Source organism: Ranitomeya variabilis, chromosome 1 (genome assembly GCF_051348905.1).
Source record: "Ranitomeya variabilis isolate aRanVar5 chromosome 1, aRanVar5.hap1, whole genome shotgun sequence".
Lineage (NCBI taxonomy): Eukaryota > Metazoa > Chordata > Amphibia > Anura > Dendrobatidae > Ranitomeya > Ranitomeya variabilis.
In genome coordinates, this window is record NC_135232.1 from 269033652 (window position 1) to 269048855 (window position 15204).

The following is a 15204-nucleotide window of genomic DNA, read 5'->3' on the forward strand; positions in this document are numbered from 1 at the left end:
ACATTAGCATCTATTTTTTAAGCATCTTTTTTGCTAGGAAGTTGTCACGATTCACACTGTGCTGCCAAAAATATGTCACGGATCGGGGGTGACCTTTGGCCAGCACACGGCTATCACATGTGGAGGGGGCTTATCTTAGTTATCCCTCCACTGGTACAATGTGATAAAAACACAAACAAGGCTATTGACCTACCAATTTACCGCAGGAGCTCATTTTAGTTATCCCACTGCTGCTACAATATCACGAACTGCAGGGATTTATGTGTATCCCGCTTTTCCAATTCCGCTTTGGAACTTGCAGCTCTCCAACGCCCCCCTTACCCTCAGGTCAGTCAGGGAACTACACTGCAGTGAGTCCACCGCTTCACTGTGGACTTGCTAGCAGGTACACTGCAGTGAGGAAATTATAAATGCTTAGGCCGCAGCCGGACAATAGCTTATAAAACCCCGTTCTTTCACTGCCAGCTCACCTGCCTAGCCCAGAACACACTTCGCTGCCACCATTTCAGATTTCTCCACAGAGGGGTTTGAGCCAACCCAAATTAGTAGCGTAATTAACTTCAGAAGACTTAGGGTACGTTTTAGAGCAAGAGAACAAAGCTAGTAATTTATATATTTTACTCCATAAAAGATTTGGCAGTGTTTATAAAAGGCATATAATAATGTTACAATATGAGACAAAGTATGTACAGCAATTATAAAATAAGCAGGGATTAAAGAAAGATAAAACTCACATTTTGCTTAAGTCATTTCAGCCTAACCAGGCTGGTAGGCGGAGCCAAATGTCCCAGTGTCATCAGACAAGACCTGCTGTAACAGCTCCTCAGGCAAGACTAGCAGGCTGGGTTAAGTGCAGTCACCTATACAGTACAGACCAAAAGTTTGGACACACCTTCTCATTTAAAGATTTTTCTGTATTTTCATGACTATGAAAATTGTACATTCACACTGAAGGCATCAAAACTATGAATTAACACGTGGAATTATATACTTAACAAAAAAGTGTGAAACAACTGAAATTATGTCTTATATTCTAGGTTCTTCAAAGTAGCCACATTTTGCTTTGATGACTGCTTTGCACACTGTTGGCATTCTTTTGATGAGTTTCAAGAGGTAGTCAACGGCAATGGTTTTCACTTCACAGGTGTGCCCTGTCAGGTTTAATAAGTGGGATTTCTTGCCTTATAAATGGTGTTGGGACATCAGTTGTGTTGTGCATAAGTCTGGTGGATACACAGCTGATAGTTCTACTGAATAGACTGTTAGAATTTGTATTATGGCAAGAAAAAAGCAGCTAAGTAGAGAAAAATGATTGGCCATCATTACTTTCAGAAATGAAGGTCAGTCAGTACGAAAAATTGGGAAAACTTTGAAAGTGTCCCTAAGTGCAGTGGCAAAAACCATCAAGCGCTACAAAGAAACTGGCTCACATGAGGACCGCCCCAGGAAAGGAAGACCAAGAGTCACCTGTGTTTCTGAGGATAAGTTTATCCGAGTCACCAGCCTCAGAAATCGCAGGTTAACAGCAGCTCAGATAAGAGACCAGGTCAATGCCACACAGAGTTCTAGCAGCAGACACATCTCTACAACAACTGTTAAGAGGAGACTTTGTGCAGCAGGCCTTTGTGGCGCCCCTAGGGGTATTTGCCACAAAAATAGTTATTGACACCAAATACAAATATTAAAATAGCAAGACTGCACTACCATCTCCGGCCAGAAGGGGGAGCTCCAGAGACTCCCCTTGATCTATTCTGGTCTGAGAGAGGGACTGGCAGTTGGGTTGAGGAGCTGAAAGTGAGAGGTCGTATAACTGAACTCCTAACAGCCCTATAACGGATTATAGGCCCGTAATACCCATAGTAGGAAAAGAGGAATAGAGAAAAAGGACATTGTGAGAACCGGGTAGCAATAACTTCTACCCAGAATAGGCGCAGAGACGGATACCGGATCCGAGGCTATATTTATTATATATAATACAGCAACCGGAAGAAAGTGAGGTGATATCAGCTTCACCAGGGTAAGACGCAGCAACAGACACAGAGTTCAGCAGTTCTCCCAGAGGGGGTAAGCCGACAAAAAGGACTCGGGTTGTCCGTCAAACCAGAGCACAGAAGAGACAGATTGGGTCAGCAGCCAGTTCACAAACAGCAGCAGGGCCATATAGAAACTGCGCATAATAAGAGGTGGAAATCCTGACAGGGTCAGAGTAATTCTGTCATACAGACTCTGGTGACAGTATTGATTGCAATTCCCTCTTTGTTGAAGTAAACTGGTTAAACGTTTCAGCGCCTCAGTCTTTCATTTGGACAATAGCCATCAATCCAGGATCGGGGTCATCACAGCTGAGAGGACCTGCTGCTGATCAAGTAAGTACCTGTTCCTTCATGATATCCCTTACATTGTGCATCGCCTGAGGCCACAGCACCGGGTCAAGCCACTAGTGACATCCCCCTCAAGAGACGGACCTCATTGATCTGGTGCTGGGTACCTCGGTCTCCCGGACGTCACAACTGGCGTCACGAACAGGATTTAGGCCAGCCCGTATACCGGGTATTGTGTGCCGTAATTGGAGTCTGAAGCTGTGAAGGTTTGGATGAAAAATCTTGGAAATTGACTTTGTTAAAGAGGATCCCGTTCCCCATTGAAAACTATTGAAAGTGACTTTTCTCCATTGGTTATAATGGGGTAAAAATGGCTGCCATCCCCTGAAGTAATCATCTCATAACTGTCAGGCACAAAACTGTTAATCGAGCTACGTCATTACCCAAGCCCCAGTCTAACTGAAAAACTTCAAAATCCACCATCACAGAGCGTGCGGCAGTTAGAGGCAGCAGGGGGCGTGTCTGTTGTGAACACTGTTTTCAGGCTCCCTCTTGTGGTCACTGGTGGTATGGTGTGACTTTTGCTTTGGGCTCCCCCTGGTGGCTTTGTTTGTTATCCTGCTGGTCTCTGGCTATCAGCTGGTTCGTTATCCTCTGGGAGGTTCCTATATAGCTCTGTTTTGCTTTCACTTGTTGCCGGCTGTCGATGTAATCAGTGCTACTCAGATTCCTTCTGACTACCTTGCTCCCAGTCCATCCAGGACAAGCTAAGTTTTGTTTGCTCATTTTTTGATCAGCAGTGTTTATCATGTTTTCTTGTCCAGCTTGCTAAAATGTGATTCCCTCGCTTGCTGGATGCTCTAGTGGACTGAGTTTCTCCCCACACACCATTAGTTGGTGCGTGGGTTCTTGAAATCTCAGGATGGATATTTTGTAAGGGTTTTTTATTGATCGCATAGACCCCTGCTCTATTTTCTGCTTTCTAGTACTAGTGGGCCTCTTTTGCTGAATCTGATTTCATCCCTACGTATGTGCCTTCTTCTTACTTCACCATTAATATTTGTTGGGGGCTTCTATATCTTTGGGGATTATTTCTCTGGAGGCAAGCGAGGTCTTTCTTTCTCTTTAGGGGTAGCTAGTTCCTCAGGCTGGCTCGAGACGTCTAGGAATTTTTTAGGCACGTTCACCGGCTACCTCTAGTTGTGTTTGATAGGTTCAGATTTGCGATCAGTCCAGTTACCATCTCCCTAGAGCTTGTCCTTAGTTTATTCACTTGCTGGTCTATTCGTGATCCTCAGCCACTAAGGATCATAACAGTACAGCCGGCGAACAAAGTGTTAATTGCATGGCAGAAGCAGGAGAAAAGAAGCCTTGAGAAATTTTTTGTTGTTGTTGTTGTTGTTGCCGTGTGTCTAGCTGCTGTGGCTAGCTTCTCTCCTCCTCTTAATCTTGGTGTGGCTCTGAGTTCAGCTGCTGACATGGATGTCCAGAGCTTGGCTTCCAGGCTGGATCATCTTGCTGCTAGGGTTCAAAGTATTCAGGATTTTGTTGTTCACAGTCCTATGTCAGAGCCTAGAATACCTATTCCGGAGTTGTTTTCTGGAGATAGATCTAGGTTCCTGAATTTTAGGAACAATTGTAAGTTGTTTCTTTCTTTGAAACCTCGTTCCTCTGGTGATTCCGTTCAGCAAGTTAAGATTATCATTTCCTTTTTGCGCGGTGACCTTCAAGATTGGGCCTTCGCATTGGCGCCAGGGGATCCTGCATTGCTTAGTGTAGATGCGTTTTTTCTAGCCCTTGGATTGCTCTATGAGGAACCTAATCTTGAGAACCAGGCTGAAAAAATGTTATTGGCCCTCTCGCAGGGGCAAGATGAAGCAGAGGTGTACTGCCAGAAATTTCGGAAATGGTCGGTGCTTACTCAGTGGAATGAGTGTGCCCTGGCTGCAAATTTCAGAGAAGGTCTTTCTGAAGCCATTAAGAATGTCATGGTGGGGTTCCCTACGCCTGCAGGTCTGAATGAGTCAATGACTCTGGCCATTCAGATTGATCGGCGTTTGCGGGAGCGCAAACCTGTGCACCATTTGGCGATGTCTTCTGAACAGACACCTGAATCTATGCAATGTGACAGAATTCTGACCAGAAGTGAACAGCAAAATTATAGACGGCAGAATGGGTTGTGCTTTTACTGTGGTGACTCAGCTCATGTTATCTCAGCATGCTCTAAGCGCAAAAAAAAGGTTGATAAATCTGTCACCATTGGTACTTTACAGCCTAAGTTCATTTTGTCTGTTACCCTGATTTGTTCCCTGTCATCTTACCCGGTTAATGCTTTTGTAGATTCAGGTGCCGCCCTGAGTCTGATGGATTGGTCATTTGCCAGGCGCTGTGGTTTTGATTTGGAGCCTTTAAAATTCCCTATTCCACTAAGGGGAATTGATTCTACACCATTGGCTACGAATAGACCTCAGTACTGGACACAAGTGACCATGTGCATGACTCCTGTTCATCAGGAGGTGATTCGCTTTCTTGTACTGCATAATTTGCATGATGTCATCGTGTTGGGTCTACCATGGTTGCAGACTCATAATCCAGTCCTGGATTGGAAAGCTATGTCGGTGTCAAGTTGGGGTTGTCAGGGAATTCATGGTGATGCTCCTGTGGTGTCAATTGCTTCGTCCACTCCTTCTGATGTCCCTACGTTTTTGTCAGACTACCAGGATGTATTTGAGGAGCCCAAACTCAATTCTCTACCTCCTCATAGGGACTGTGATTGTGCTATAAATTTGATTCCTGGTAGTAAGTTTCCTAAGGGACGACTTTTCAATTTATCTGTGCCGGAGCATGCTGCCATGCGGAGTTATATAAAGGAGTCTTTAGAGAAGGGACATATTCGCCCGTCCTCATCCCCTCTTGGTGCAGGATTCTTTTTTGTGGCTAAAAAGGATGGTTCCCTGAGACCCTGTATTGATTATCGCCTTTTGAATAAAATCACGGTCAAATTTCAGTATCCTTTGCCATTGTTAACTGATTTGTTTGCTCGCATTAGGGGGTCTAGTTGGTTCACCAAGATAGATCTTCGTGGTGCGTATAACCTTGTGCGTATAAAACAGGGTGATGAATGGAAAACTGCATTTAATACGCCTGAAGGCCATTTTGAGTACTTGGTGATGCCTTTTGGACTTTCTAATGCTCCTTCAGTCTTTCAGTCCTTTATGCATGACATCTTCCGTGAATATCTGGATAAGTTTATGATTGTGTATCTGGATGATATTCTGGTTTTTTCGGATGATTGGGAGTCTCATGTTAAGCAGGTCAGGATGGTCTTTCAGGTCCTGCGTGACAATGCTTTATTTGTGAAGGGCTCAAAATGTCTTTTTGGAGTCCAGAAGATTTCTTTTTTGGGTTTCATTTTTTCTCCTTCTACTATTGAGATGGACCCAGTCAAGGTTCAGGCTATTCATGACTGGACGCAGCCTACATCTGTTAAGAGTCTTCAGAAGTTCTTGGGTTTTGCTAATTTTTACCGTCGCTTCATAGCTAATTTTTCTGGCGTTGTTAAGCCTTTGACGGATTTGACCAAGAAGGGTTCTGATGTGACTAATTGGTCTTCTGCGGCTGTGGAGGCCTTTCGGGAGCTGAAGCATTGGTTTTCTTCGGCTCCGGTCTTGTGTCAGCCAGATGTCTCACTTCCCTTCCAGGTGGAGGTTGATGCTTCCGAGATTGGAGCGGGGGCTGTTTTGTCGCAGAGAAGCCCCGATGGCTCTGTGATGAAGCCATGTGCTTTCTTTTCAAGAAAGTTTTCGCCTGCTGAGCGGAATTATGATGTCGGTAATCGGGAGCTGTTGGCTATGAAGTGGGCATTTGAGGAGTGGCGACATTGGCTCGAGGGAGCTAAACATCGTGTGGTGGTCTTGACTGATCACAAGAATTTAATTTATCTCGAGTCGGCCAAGCGGCTGAATCCCAGACAGGCTCGTTGGTCGTTGTTTTTCTCTCGTTTTGATTTCATGGTCTCGTACCTGCCGGGTTCGAAGAATGTGAAGGCTGATGCTCTTTCTAGGAGTTTTGTGCCTGACTCTCCTGGAGATTCTGAGCCGGCTAGTATCCTTAGAGAAGGGGTGATTTTGTCTGCCATCTCCCCAGATTTGCGACGTGTGCTGCAAGAGTTTCAGGCGGATAGACCTGACCGCTGTCCACCGGAGAGACTGTTTGTCCCGGATAGATGGACCAACAGAGTCATCTCCGAGGTTCATTCTTCGGTGTTGGCGGGCCATCCTGGAATATTTGGTACCAGAGACTTGGTGGCCAGGTCTTTTTGGTGGCCTTCCTTGTCGCGGGATGTGCGTTCCTTTGTGCAGTCTTGTGGAATTTGTGCTCGGGCGAAGCCTTGCTGTTCTCGTGCCAGTGGTTTGCTGTTACCTTTGCCTGTCCCGAAGAGGCCTTGGACGCACATTTCCATGGATTTTATTTCAGATCTCCCTGTCTCTCAGAGAATGTCTGTCATCTGGGTGGTGTGTGATCGTTTTTCTAAGATGGTCCATTTGGTGCCCTTGCCTAAGTTGCCTTCCTCCTCCGAGTTGGTTCCACTGTTTTTTCAAAATGTGGTTCGTTTGCACGGGATTCCTGAGAACATTGTTTCTGACAGATGATCCCAGTTTGTGTCTAGATTTTGGCGGACCTTTTGTGCTAAGTTGGGCATTGAATTGTCTTTTTCGTCGGCCTTCCATCCTCAGACGAATGGCCAAACCGAGCGAACTAATCAGACCTTGGAGACTTATTTAAGATGTTTTGTTTCTGCTGACCAGGACGACTGGGTTACTTTTTTGCCGTTGGCCGAGTTTGCCCTTAATAATCGGGCTAGTTCTGCTACTTTGGTTTCTCCTTTTTTTTGCAATTCGGGGTTTCATCCTCGTTTTTCCTCGGGTCAGGTGGAGCCTTCTGACTGTCCTGGAGTGGATGTTGTGGTGGATAGGTTGCATCAGATTTGGAATCATGTGGTGGACAATTTGAAGTTGTCACAAGAGAAGGCTCAGCTCTTTGCCAACCGCCGTCGCTGTGTGGGTCCCCGACTTCGCGTTGGGGACTTGGTGTGGTTGTCTTCTCGCTTCGTTCCTATGAAGGTCTCCTCTCCTAAGTTCAAGCCACGGTTTATCGGTCCCTATAAGATTCTGGAAGTCCTTGGCCCTGTGTCATTCCGTCTGGACCTCCCGGCATCATTTGCTATTCATAATGTGTTCCATCGCTCGTTGTTGCGGAGGTATGTGGTACCTGTGGTTCCTCCGGTTGAGCCTCCTGCCCCGGTGCTGGTTGAGGGAGAATTGGAATACGTGGTGGAGAAGATCTTGGATTCTCGTGTTTCTAGACGGAGGCTCCAGTATTTGGTCAAGTGGAAGGGCTATGGTCAGGAGGATAATTCTTGGGTTGTCGCCTCTGATGTTCATGTGGCCGATTTGGTTCGTGCCTTCCATGTGGCTCATCCTGATCGCCCTGGGGGTTTTCATGAGGGTTTGGTGACCCCTCCTTAAGGGGGGGTACTGTTGTGAACTCTGTTTTCAGGCTCCCTCTTGTGGTCACTGGTGGTATGGTGTGACTTTTGCTTTGGGCTCCCCCTGGTGGCTTTGTTTGTTATCCTACTGGTCTCTGGCTATCAGCTGGTTCGTTATCCTCTGGGAGGTTCCTATATAGCTCTGTTTTGCTTTCACTTGTTGCCGGCTGTCGATGTAATCAGTGCTACTCAGATTCCTTCTGACTACCTTGCTCCCAGTCCATCCAGGACAAGCTAAGTTTTGTTTGCTCATTTTTTGATCAGCAGTGTTTATCATGTTTTCTTGTCCAGCTTGCTAAAATGTGATTCCCTCGCTTGCTGGATGCTCTAGTGGACTGAGTTTCTCCCCACACACCATTAGTTGGTGCGTGGGTTCTTGAAATCTCAGGATGGATATTTTGTAAGGGTTTTTTATTGATCGCATAGACCCCTGCTCTATTTTCTGCTTTCTAGTACTAGTGGGCCTCTTTTGCTGAATCTGATTTCATCCCTACGTATGTGTCTTCTTCTTACTTCACCGTTAATATTTGTTGGGGGCTTCTATATCTTTGGGGATTATTTCTCTGGAGGCAAGCGAGGTCTTTCTTTCTCTTTAGGGGTAGCTAGTTCCTCAGGCTGGCTCGAGACGTCTAGGAATTTTTTAGGCACGTTCACCGGCTACCTCTAGTTGTGTTTGATAGGTTCAGATTTGCGATCAGTCCAGTTACCATCTCCCTAGAGCTCGTCCTTAGTTTATTCACTTGCTGGTCTATTCGTGATCCTCAGCCACTAAGGATCATAACACGTGTCATTGTCATCCTGCTGCACAGAGGAACGAATCTACATTATGTAGACGGAAGCTGGGAACGGAGGGGTCTGGATTAACTAATGGGGTACAGTATGTCGCAGCACGGAGACGCCGCAGCACCCGGCGACGCTAATGCAGCTGAAAGACAGAGTGTCGATAGAGAGCCTGGCAGCGCAGCAGTGCAAGGAGTGGTGCCCATCATGCCGGTGTTGATGCCATATACCCCGGGTGGCCCGTGGCTCCCAATGTATGAAGGTGAACCTAATACCCTTGACGGTTTCAGGGAAAAGATGCTGGCTCATTTTGATATGTTCCCCGTGGGTGAAGCTCAGCGTGTTAGTCTCCTGATGATGCAGTTAAGCGGCCATGCTAAGCGAGAAGTCACGGCATGGGCAACTGATCTAAAAGGTACTGTTGAACGCATATTTGCTGTATTAAAAGCTACATTTGAAACCACTGCCAGCAGCAGAGCTAAAGTACGATTCTTTAATTGCAAACAAAAAGCTAATGAGGGCGTGAGAGATTTTGCCTTAAACCTGCAGGAAGCTCTTAAATCACTTACACTGGCTGAACCCATTTTTAACACAGGAGCCGATAAACTGCTAAGAGACCAATTTATTGAGGGACTCTACACCCCTTCTCACCGGGGGCATGTGAGCATGCTTGTTTTTAAGAACCCTGAATTGACATTTTCCCAATTAAAGGAGAGCGCTATACGTCTCCAGCTGGCAGAGGCACCTCGGGATCAGGATCTCACACAACCCATGGCAGATGCACTTCAGCAACGGGGAATGCCAGTGACATCAGCTACGTCCGGTGCCAGTGCTAAGTCCCTGTGGCCCATTACTAATGAGGCTCTTCAGCAAAAGCTTAACTCTTTAACTGATGTTGTTGCTTCAATGGCTAAAACCATGCAGGAGATGAGAGAACCCAAGATGGAGTTGGCAAACCGTAGAGAGGATGTTCCATGGATGAGGTCCCGGAGATACCCGACATGGAGAGGACGACCCCGTGACCGCTACCAACCGGATTGACAGCCCATTTGCTGCCATTGCCAGCAGCCAGGCAACTTTGCACGAGATTGTGATTTAAATGGGAATCCCCTGGGAATGCGGGTCGCTTCGCAGGAATGAATTTTCAAGGCCCAACACCCTGGCACGACAGGTACATCGGAGGACGACCCATCATCCCTATCGTGCTGGATGGAATTCCCCTCAACGCTTTGCTGGATACAGGTTCCCAGATTTCATCTATACCATATATCCTTTATAAGAGGTACTGGGCTGAGGTAGATATTGATAAAGGACCCTCTGATGTTGAACTAGATATATGGGCCAGTAATGGTAAGTTGGTACCGAAACTAGGATTCAGGGAGATGACTATAAAGATTGGTAAAGCAGAATTGAAGAAACAGGGTATAATTGTCGTTGATGTTGACCGACAGAACTGTGAACCAACTGTTTTGATAGGAATGAATGTGTTAGAGAACTGCTTTTCCGAAGTTATTTCTGTCTTACAACAAATTGCTGAAACTGCCCGATCCTGCCAGCAGAGAGTTCTCCGGAGGGAAATAAAAGTGTTGATGTTAAGGCAACAGATAGAAGTTGCAGGTGGAGAAATCGGCAGAGTGAGGGTGAGTGATCCAACGTCTATTGTAATCCCACCAAAAACAGAAATGCTGGTATGGTGTAGAGCGGCCATTGGTACTAAAGGACGAGACTATCAAGCCTTAATAGAACCAGCGTGCACCGACAGCAGGCCCACTATACTCACGGCACGAGGGGTGGTCGAGGTACACCGGGGACGGGTGCCGGTACGACTTTTGAACTGTGGAGAGGAAGAGGTCACTTTGCCAAGGTACGCTACAGTGGCAAAGTTATATACTGTTGACAACAATGCCATCACAACCGTTGAGCCCTTAGAATCAACCTGTCAGGTGGAAGATAACGGCTCAGATGGAGAATCGGAGGATTGGTGCAGCTAGACGTGGGTGTAGATTCAACACCTACCTATCAAAGACAAGGGGTGTATAGATTAGTGACAGAATATGAACAGGTCTTCAGTAAACACCCATTGTACTTCGGACGGATAGAAGGGGTGGAACATACAATCCCCACCGGTGACCATCCCCCGATAAAAGAAAGATATAAACCCATACCGCCCGCTCACTATCAATGCGCGAAGGACATGCTGAGAGAGATGAAACAGGCCGGGGTAATAAGAGATAGTTGTAGCCCTTGGGCGGCCCCTCTGGTGATTGTCAAAAAAAAGGACGGAACCATGAGAATGTGCGTAGACTACCGGCAGATTAATAACATCACCCATAAAGACGCCTATCCCTTGCCTAGGATAGAAGAGTCCTTGACTGCTTTAAAATCTGCTAATTATTTTTCCACCTTAGACTTAACAAGCGGGTATTGGCAAGTCCCTGTGGCTGAGAGAGATAAAGAAAAAACGGCATTCACCACACCAATGGGTCTAAGCGAATTTAATCGCATGCCGTTCGGACTCTGCAACGCATCCGGTACTTTCCAGCAACTGATGGAATGTTGCCTCGGACACAAGAACTTCGAGACCGTCCTCCTGTACCTAGATGATGTGATCGTCTACTCAAAGACTTACGAACAGCACTTAACAGACCTGGCAGAAGTGTTCGAAGCCTTATCCAAGTATGGTATGAAAATCAAATCATCCAAATGTCACCTTCTCAAGCCAAAGGTACAATACTTAGGGCACATCGTGAGTTCGGAGGGAGTAGCACCGGATCCCGAGAAAATAACTGCCATAAGGGATTGGCCAAGACCTACCAACGCAAAAGAAGTGAGGCAATTCTTGGGATTAGTGGGTTACTATCGTAGATTTATAAAAGGATTTACCAAATTGGCAGCGCCCTTGCAAGATGCTTTGATAGGGCAGACGAAGAAACCTTCAAACCGAAACCCTCCTTTTCAGTGGAACGACGAAAGAGAAGACTCCTTTGAACAACTAAAGAAGGCACTAACCGGAGAAGAAGTTCTGGCGTACCCGGATTACCATCAACCTTTCATCCTCTACACCGATGCCAGTAATGTGGGATTGGGAGCTGTGCTGTCACAAAAGCAAGAAGGTCGGGAGAAAGTCATCGCCTTTGCAAGTAGAAAACTCCGGCCTACTGAAAGAAATTCTGAAAATTATAGTTCCTTCAAATTGGAGCTACTGGCAGTAGTTTGGGCTGTGACTGAACGTTTCAAACACTATTTGACCGGTGCAGAATTTATTGTCTATACTGACAATAATCCATTGACCCACCTAGACACGGCTAAATTAGGTGCGTTAGAACAGCGATGGATAGCCCGGTTATCTAATTACAACTTCGTGATCAAGTATCGAGCAGGTCGCAAGAATGGAAATGCCGATGCCCTATCCCGGATGCCACACTTGAGAGATGTAGAAGAAGAAACGGGGGAGCTTGAAGAAATTGAACTACCAGCCTTTCATCAGCCCAAGGTAAAACATCGTCAGTCAAATACCTATCAGAAACAACAAGAAGTGAATTATAATCCGTTAGCACACCATAGATGGGATGACACCCAAGATAGTAATCCGGCTGTGAAGCTAGTGAAGGAACTATTGACTGAGCAAAGTGCATATCCCTATGAGGATGCCCCAGAAGAGACGCATCAACTCTGGAAAGAGAGAGGCAAAATGTTCCTGTATCAAGGGAAACTCTGTAGAAGATACACCAATCCGAAAACACATGAATTGGTTTGGCAGATTATCGTGCCTAAACAAGATGTGAGGATGGTCCTCGAGGCTTACCACAATGGTGCTGGTCACTTTGGTTGGAAAAAGCTAGAAGTACTTCTGAGAGAAAGATTTTATTGGGTCGGGATGAGAAAATCAATCGAACAGTGGTGTAGAAACTGTGGCCCGTGCAACCTCAGAAGAAACGTTCAAAAGAGCCAAAGAGCACCACTGCAGCCCATAATCACCAAACAACCACTTGAACTGGTAGCCATGGACCACGTGAAGTTGACACCGAGCCGGTCCGGTTACGTCTATGCCTTGACCATTGTGGACCATTATTCGCGTTTCTTGGTAGTAGTACCTGTAAAAGATCTGACTGCAAAAACAGCAGCCAAAGCGTTCCAAACGTACTTTTGTAGACCCCACGGATATCTGGAACAGGTTCTCACTGACCAGGGTACAGCCTTTGAATCAGAGATCTTCAGAGAATTCTGTAATATGTATGGTTGTAAAAAGATCCGGACGACGGCCTATCATCCGCAAACAAACGGCTTATGTGAGAAGATGAACCATATTGTGATAGACCTACTAAAGACTTTACCTGAAACGGAAAGGAATCAATGGCCAGAGAAATTGCCTGACTTGGTGGATCTGTATAATCATGTCCCGGTGAGCTCTACCAACTGCACCCCAGCTTATCTTATGCGTGCAAGACCCGGCCAGTTGCCAATCGATCTAGAAATGGGAATTCTGAAACCAGACGCAGAAGTTCAAGACTCCAATTGGGATGTCGTAAGGCAAAAGCAGTATCGCCAAGTGAAAGAGAGTGTGGAAAGAAGCCTCCAGCAAACCAGAGAAAGACAAGAGCGAACTTTCAACCAGAATGCTCTAGCAACTCCATTAAGACCGGGTGACCAAGTACTCAAGAGGAATCGTCGAACCAATAAACTGGATAATCAATGGGAAGCCATACCCTACACAGTTTTACCAACAAGAATGGATAATCCTAAAATGTGTCTCATTAGCAAAAACGGAGGTTTAACATCTGTACTAGTGTCAAGAGACAATCTTAAATTATGTCCGGAAACATTGAAAGAGCCAGAAGTTGTCCAGCCAGAACCAGAAGTTATTCAACCCATACAGGTTCAACCAGTAAAGGAAAAAGAGGAGGAAATGTATCACACCTGTATAGGAGACTTTCCCAAAACCCTACTAACATACCATGGTGCAGTAGTGGTTCCCATGGTGGCCTTTTATCCAACACCGAACCCAATATTAGAAGTCCCAAGACAGGAAGAGGCTGACCCCGTACTACAAGAGGTTCCAGGTCAGGAAGAACAGATTCCTGATCAGAGTGATCCCATTCACGGTGGACTTGCCAACCCCATAGTGGTGGAATTATCTTTAACAGATAGGGCAGATACTATATCCGCAGTAGACAGTAGTACACCACATGAAGAGACACCGCTATTACGTAGATCCCAGCGTAGTACCCAGGGTCAATTACCGGCCAGGTATGCGGATTACCAACTATAAGACTATAGTCATTGTTATCATTCTGTAACGTTTAAGCCCAGTACCTACAGAGACTTACCTGTATGAACTTCTTGCATATTCTTGAACTTTTTATCAGCCCGGAAATACTAAATCAAAGCTCCGGAAAGACTGCTTTGTGAACTTAGCTTCCTACCTTCAAGGATAGAACTGTATTATTGGACGCTATTTGAAGTGACTTTTTACAGAATTCCATTTTTTTTGTTTCTTTGAGTGGTTTTTGTAACTTTTCATTTTTAAGACTATGTACATATCAATTGTTATTTCAAAATGTTATCATCCCACAGTCCCGGAGTACTGTTCTTAACTAAGGGGGAATGTGGCGCCCCTAGGGGTATTTGCCACAAAAATAGTTATTGACACCAAATACAAATATTAAAATAGCAAGACTGCACTACCATCTCCGGCCAGAAGGGGGAGCTCCAGAGACTCCCCTTGATCTATTCTGGTCTGAGAGAGGGACTGGCAGTTGGGTTGAGGAGCTGAAAGTGAGAGGTCGTATAGCTGAACTCCTAACAGCCCTATAACGGATTATAGGCCCGTAATACCCATAGTAGGAAAAGAGGAATAGAGAAAAAGGACATTGTAAGAACCGGGTAGCAATAACTTCTACCCAGAATAGGCGCAGAGACGGATACCGGATCCGAGGCTATATTTATTATATATAATACAGCAACCAGAAGGAAGTGAGGTGATATCAGCTTCACCAGGGTAAGACGCAGCAACAGACACAGAGTTCAGCAGTTCTCCCAGAGGGGGTAAGCCGACAAAAAGGACTCGGGTTGTCCGTCAAACCAGAGCACAGAAGAGACAGATTGGGTCAGCAGCCAGTTCACAAACAGCAGCAGGGCCATATAGAAACTGCGCATAATAAGAGGTGGAAATCCTGACAGGGTCAGAGTAATTCAGAATTCTCATACAGACTCTGGTGACAGTATTGATTGCAATTCCCTCTTTGTTGAAGTAAACTGGTTAAACGTTTCAGCGCCTCAGTCTTTCATTTGGACAATAGCCATCAATCCAGGATCGGGGTCATCACAGCTGAGAGGACCTGCTGCTGATCAAGTAAGTGTCTGTTCCTTCATGATATCCCTTACATTGTGCATCGCCTGAGGCCACAGCACCGGGTCAAGCCACTAGTGACATCCCCCTCAAGAGACGGACCTCTTTGATCTGGTGCTGGGTACCTCGGTCTCCCGGATGTCACACCTTCATGGTAAAATAGCTGCTAGGAAACCACTGCTAAGCAGAAGAGACTTGTTTGGGCG